General features: G+C 51.0%; 1 long non-coding RNA gene across 1 annotated transcript; it reads right to left on the reverse strand.

Annotated features, from left to right (window-relative positions):
• Positions 1-1,543: 1,543 nt before the first annotated feature.
• On the reverse strand, positions 1,544-4,782 carry LOC104999235. The gene is made up of 3 exons (XR_826570.1): positions 4,663-4,782; positions 2,967-3,040; positions 1,544-1,790 (listed from the first exon to the last, which is right to left on the reverse strand). It is a non-coding gene; the product is annotated as an uncharacterized LOC104999235 (long non-coding RNA).
• Between the last annotated feature and the right edge of the window lie 1,881 nt (positions 4,783-6,663).

The following is a 6,663-nucleotide window of genomic DNA, read 5'->3' on the forward strand; positions in this document are numbered from 1 at the left end:
ATCTTCTCAGCCATTTGACTCACCAGAGCCTCTTCTACTGGCCTCTGAAATGGCAACCCACTCCAGTATTCTTGCTTGGAGAATTCTATGGACAGAGGGGTCTGGCGGGCCACAGTCCATGGGGACGCAAAGAGTCGACTGAGCGGCTCTCACTCACTCACTTCAGGAAAGGGGCACATGGCTCTGGCTTGGGTCGCTTTTTATTGGAACTTGAGCAGTCATGCTGTTTTGCTAAACCTTCAGAGAGATTCCTCTTGGACCCTGCAGGCTTCCACAGCTCCCGGTGGTCACTTCTTCCTTACTCTTCTGCATGGTTCGCTGAAGCAGTGGCCATTGAGGCTACTATAACAAAATACCACAGATAGGATAGATATGGACAACAGAAGTTTATTTCTCAGCTCCGGAACCTCTGAGATCACTGTGCGACAGTTTACTGGTGACAACCTTCTTCCTGGTTCATAGCCGGCAACTTCTCCCTGCGTCCAGGGGCTAGAGATCTGTCTGCAACCACTTTCATGAAAGGGCACTCATTCCATTCAGGAGAGATCTACCCTCTCTTCAGCATTCCCGAAGGCCTGCTCCCTAACTCCCTCATCTTTGGGGGTTAAGTGTCAACATACGAATTTTGGAGGACACAAATATTCAGACCATAGCAGGTGGTACTGCAGGGAATAGACAGTTCTATGCAGCCTTGCAGAATTTTTGTACTTTCCATCTGCCGTGAAATTAGTGGGATGAAGCAGGTCTTTCTCAGATAGACCCACTACATCTGCGTCTACTGCATACTCCTGACTGCTGGCAGGAGTCTAACGAGGTTACAATCTCTGACCCTAGAGGCTTCATTAAACCTTTCATTTCCATAAAGTACCCCATTTGGAAGAATTTTGATGGGAATGAAATGCTCCAAATAATAGATTTAAAAGTGCTTTTTAAATTTGGAATAGGTATTAGTAAAATGAAACTCTGTGGCAGTTCAAGGCTATTTTAGAAGAGTAGGGAAAAAAAAAAAGGAAAATGGGGATTATAGCAACCCAACCCCAGAATCACAAAGCAGCATACAGGATAGTGGATGCAGAGCAGAGAAGCAACAGTTTAAAAACCAACCCAACCACTATTTTCAAAAAACGATTCCAATGAGTGGAATCCATGGTCTTTGTGATACAAAGACACCATATGCTATACTGCAAGGAGTTGTTTTGGAAAAAAATTTAAAAATTTCACTTTTTACCATTTGTCACCTGTGACTTTAACCATTAAGATTCTCTGGAAATATCCCTCCTGACCACATGCAAATTTTCTTATCACCATTGAGTTTTATTTAACCAAATATGTACATGTGACTTTGGCTTGGTTGCAAATAAAGGTAGCACTTAGATTTATTTGTGCTTCCCTGGTGGCTCAGACGGTAAAGAATCTGCCTGCAGTGCAGGAGAACTGGGTTCGATCCCTGGGTTGGAAAGATCTCCTGAAGAAGGGAATGGCAACCCACTCCAGTATTGTTTCCTGGAGAATTCCATGGACCCAGAAGCCTGGTGGGCTATGGTTCATGATGCTGCAGCGTCAGACATGACTGAGCGACTAACACTTTCACACTTTTTAGATTTATATACCTTAAAACTACCAGTTGTACCCTTCATTCCTACTACATATAAGAATTTGAAAATGTTCTTCAGAGGTCAAGGGCAAATATGTGTCATATCCTGGAAACAAATTGCAGGCAGAAGAACTTCTCTTCTGTTTCTTCTTTGTCCAAGAGAAGGAAGAGTGGAGTTGATGGAGCCAAGAAGAAACTGAGGAGAAACAAACCCAAACACATCTTTAGTTTTGTATGGTACCGGCCTCATCCTGAGCACATTACAGAGATTCAATGCTGGGCCCGAGCATTATCAAATATTCTTTAAGAGCAAAGATGCTGCCCCTGCAAATGTGAATGTCTAAATACTAATCAAAGCTTTGCCGTGATCCTGTGGAAATGCATAATGAGATTTCCCAGATGTCAATCACTGTGATTCTGACAGCTGTAGTAAGATTCTGGCTTAACGTGTACTTCTCAGTAACGTGGGCCCCAGAGCAGGTGTTGTCCTCTTGAAAAGACAGCTCTCAGACTGTCAACCAGTTTCTCCCCATTTGGAAAGGAGGTGGCGGCCCTCCTTGGTCCAAGCCTGAGTGGGGCCGCATTTCTTCTCTACCGCCACTCATTGTTCAAAGGGATGACAATTTCCCACTGCACCTGGTCTTCCAGAGGGACAGTTCAGTAGAAGACTGTCTAATCAGGAAAGGCAGAGCGTTTGAACCCAGAAGTTTTTCTCTAATTCCAATAGAAAGATTTCCAGTAATAGAAATTAGTTAAGGGTCTGTTCTCGGTAACAGAACGTGTTTACTGCCACCTCTTTTGAGATAATGAAATGCCATTTAAATTACCCTCTCCCCCTGGTAAATCTGAGCAGAAAGCAAACTCTCTAAGTTTCCTATCATTTGGCAGAGCCTGAAACCGTGTCTAGTAATCACTTCAAGTTTCACTGGGGAAGAACAGCAGGTAGGAAGCTATTTGGGATTTATAGTGCCACTTACTTCTCGAGGCAAAACCGGAGTCATAAAAAGCAAGAAGAAAGACTTCCTGAGCCCTCTGGGGTAAGTAAGGCAATAGACTTTAAAATTCTGATTTTTATTACTCTAGACAAAAGAATACACCTTAGCCGGTTACTGCAAGGCTGAACTTCAGCCTTCTTCTGCCTACTTATCCCTAGGGAGCTCAGACAGGGCTGACGCTCTCTCTCTCCCTGACTCAGTCTCCCCATCCCTGAAGTGAAGCTAGCAATATCCATCAGGTGGTAGCATGGGTGTGCAGGAGATTCAGGAATAAGAGGCGCCATCTCAGGGGCTCTAGGGCTTTGTAAGGACGACCAACACTCTGATGGCAGAGAAATCAGACACACAAATGTGACATTTTCCCAAGTGTTTCGTACCAGAACTGGTCCAGGTTATGCCCTCTGTTGGCTTCCATGCCCCGGATCACCCTCTGTTCTTACGGGCCCTTCACCTGGGGTATCAGAGGTGGGTCGTAATGGGGAGAAAAGAAAAAACCCTGAGTCAGAGTAGCTGGATTTTCTGGGTAAACTTGGCCAGGACCCAGCAAGAAAAGCCAGAGAGGAACCTCATGGCTTGACACCTGTTAGAGAAGAGGCCAGTCTGAGGCTGTGGAAAGATCCCCGTGCGAGGCTTGTTTGCAAACCATTCTAAGTGGGAAGAGGGCTCTGATCCTGGTCTGCCCTCCTCTCCCCTCCCCCGCAACTCCTGCTCTTGGTCTTGAAGGCGCTCGTCCCCTTGCTGCAGACCCTTCCCCTCGCGCAGGGCTCTTTTCCCAACAGAAAAGCGCAATCACGCAACGGAACCCCGGCACCCCTTCAGGCACAAGCGTGCTGCGTCCATCCCCTCACTCGGTGGAGGAGGAAGACTGTCCGGAAAAGCGGGGGCTGGCGCTCAGGCTCACACCTCGCCTCTCTCTCTACCGGGGACATCGTCTCCCCTCTGTCCCCTCAGAGAAAACAGCAACGCAAAGCGGTGGTCGCAAGGCCCGCCAGCATTAGGGAGGCTGAGAGAGGGCGGGCATGTGCCCAGCCAGGAGCAGGCCCGAGGCCGCCTCCTGTCACAGCCGAGACGCCGAGACGCGGCCGGGCCGCCGAGCCCCGGCCTCACGCCGGCCCGGCCGCGGGCCCCGGAGGGACCGGTGTCTGTTGACCTTCTGCCGCGTGACAAGGATAAACACTGCCCCCGCCTCGGAATCCTGCCGGCGCCGGTTTCCATGACGCAGCAGAATCTCTGGCTGTTTACACAGCAGCGCCGAGAATGCCTCCTCCAGGTGAGTCACAACAGGGCGGCTGCTTTGCTTCCAGTGCGGGATCTGCCTGTGCTACCTCAGCGGCCGCAGCCGTGGGGCCTTGGGGCGTTTGTCAGCGAGAGGAAGGGTCTGCCGCAAGGGGACGAGCGGCCTTCAGGACCAAGAGCAGGAGTTGCGGGGGAGGGGAGAGGAGGGCAGACCAGGATCAGAGACCTCTTCCCACTTAGAATGGTTTGCAAACAAGCCTCGCACGGGGATCTTTCCACAGCCTCAGACTGGCCTCTTCTCTAACAGGTGTCAAGCCATGAGGTTCCTCTCTGGCTTCTCTTGCTGGGTCCTGGCCAATTTTACCCAGAAAATCCAGCTACTCTGACTCAGGGTCCGCAGAGCTCTGAAGACCCCTGGGGGTAGGGCGTGGGGCAGACTGAGTCGCTTTTATTTCCGTGAAGGCTCAGGGAACGCGCTGTATTAATGGCAGTGAGCCCTGGCCGCATCCTCACAGCCTGGAGGAGCCCCAGATTTGTTCTGGTCCCTCTGGATATTCTGGAGTGAGTGGGGCACATGAGGTGGGCAGAAAAGAGGTAAAGGAATGAAAGTGTTAGTCGCTCAGTCACGTCCAGCTCTTTGGGACCCCATGGACTGTAGCCCACCAGGCTCCTCTGTCTGTGGGATTCTCCAGGCAAGAGTACTTGGGTGGGTTGCCATGCCCTCCTCCAGGGGATCTTCCCAACCCAGGGAGCAAACTGGGGTCTCTCGCGCGGCAGGCGGACTCTTTACCGTCTGAGCCACCTGGGCAGAAAGCGCATGTAACATCCTCTGCTCACCCTTGGTGGCTCGCCTGGAGCCTGTGACCCCCTCGAGTCCCGCCCTTTCAGCATCCATGGAGCCAGCGGGTCCTGGGACGTTGCACACGGGTCTCTGCGCTCGCCTAGAGCTTGCTCCACCCCATCTGCAGCCGTGGACTGTGTCTGCAGACAAGATGCCAAACCCATGTGTCCTATGTAAACAAGGGTGTTTGTGGGGAGAAAAGCGGAAACTAGACTGGTTAGGCCAACTGGCAGCCAGACCGTGGATGGAAAGAGAGCCCGGAAACCTGGTGTAGGTGAGACAAGAGAGAGGGTGAGAGACGAATCAGGGGAGCAGGGACACCGATTGCTCAGGGTCGTGGGCGCCCTGCGGAGTGGCCGCGGGCGGGAGAGAGCTGAGGAGGTTCGGGTGCACGTGGGGGCCGCTTATGCTGCTCTTACACCAGAAATTTAGGGTCAGACCGGAAATATTGGACAAAAAGCCTTTGCCGGCTGTAAGACTCCAACCACATCGATAGGGAGGGAGGGCAGGCATGAGGCCATGAGTTCCTCCCCTCTCCCTCCCTGAACCTCCAAGTCCAGGAAGGAAGCAGAGGAAGTATCAGAGGAGGGTGTCATGGATCATTTCATAGTATATAAAAATATTGAATCGCTGTTGTTGACCTAAAACTTATATAATATTGGATGTTAATTATAACTCAATTAAAAAGAAAAGAGATTGTAAGACCTTTAGGCTCAGAAGAAATGATCTAATTTTATTCCTTCCTTTACAAGTGAGAAAACTGCAGGACAGGAAGGTTAAACAGGCTCAGAGCAGGTCGCTGGTTCAGTGTGGAGAAATCACTCTGGATCCGGGTCTTCATTATCCAGGTATTGGTTATCCTGGATAAATATTATACCGTCTCTCCAAACAAGGTCACTTTTGCAGGTACCAAAGGTTAAGACTTAGATGTTTCTTTTGCACAAAAAGCCCATGCCTCCTTCTCACACGGGGAAGGCCACGTAAAGATGAGGCAGACATTGAAGTGCTGCACAAGCCACGAAATGCCGTGAATTGTCAGCAACCACCGGAAGCTGGAAGAGGTGCATAAAACGGATCCTCCCTCAGGGCCCTCCAGAAGAAACCAGTTTGTTTTCCTGACCTCTGGCCTCCAGGACTGTGAGACAATGAATTCCTCTTGCTTTGAGCCACTCAGTTTGTGACCCTTTCCTGTGGCCACCCTAGGAACCACTCCTCCAGGCTAGGGAAACCGCACACGTGTGAAGCATGGAGTTTCCTCAGGCATATAGCCCAGTACACGGCGGCATGTGATGGCTTTCCACAGGGTCTGGATACACCTTCTGCACGTTCTAGGTTGACTATAAAGCCTTAGCAAGCAGAGACAGGTGAGAGGGAACGCAGGGAGCAGAGGATGGGCAGAGAGAGCCAGGACCAAGACAGCGGTTGTAACCGTCTGGTTTTTAGATTCTGCAGCTGTGTCAAGGCTTCCCAGGTGGCGCAAGTGGTAAAAAACCCACCTGTCAACGCAGGGGACTTAGGAGACTCAGTTCGATCCCTGGATCAGGAAGATTCCCTGGAGGAGGGCCTGGCAACCCTCTGCAGTACCGTTTCCTGGAGAATCCTGTGTGCAGAGGAGCCTGGCGGGCTCCACTCCATAGGCTCACACAGAGCTGGACACGACTGAATCGACTCAGCAAGGCACAGCTGTGCTGAGGGCCATCTTGACCTGTGCTGCTCCTGGATGTTGGGGGATGAGCCAACAGTGATTCCTAGGGTGCCCGTAAGAAAGGGTCACAAGCTAGCTGGCTCAAAGCAAGAGGAATTCACTGTCTCACGATCCTGGAGGCCAGAGGTCAGAAAGAGAAACTGAGCCGCCTGGGGTGCTGTGTTCCGTATTAAAGGGGCTTAAGCCTGGGGACGCCACCTGGTGTCCTCGCCTGATAAACTGCAGGGGATCAAGTCCACGTCCACAGAGTCCTCCTCTTCCTCCCTGCATCGCTGAGGCAGCCCCGCCACAC

Source organism: Bison bison, unplaced genomic scaffold (genome assembly GCF_000754665.1).
Source record: "Bison bison bison isolate TAMUID 2011002044 unplaced genomic scaffold, Bison_UMD1.0 scf7180017864349, whole genome shotgun sequence".
Lineage (NCBI taxonomy): Eukaryota > Metazoa > Chordata > Mammalia > Artiodactyla > Bovidae > Bison > Bison bison.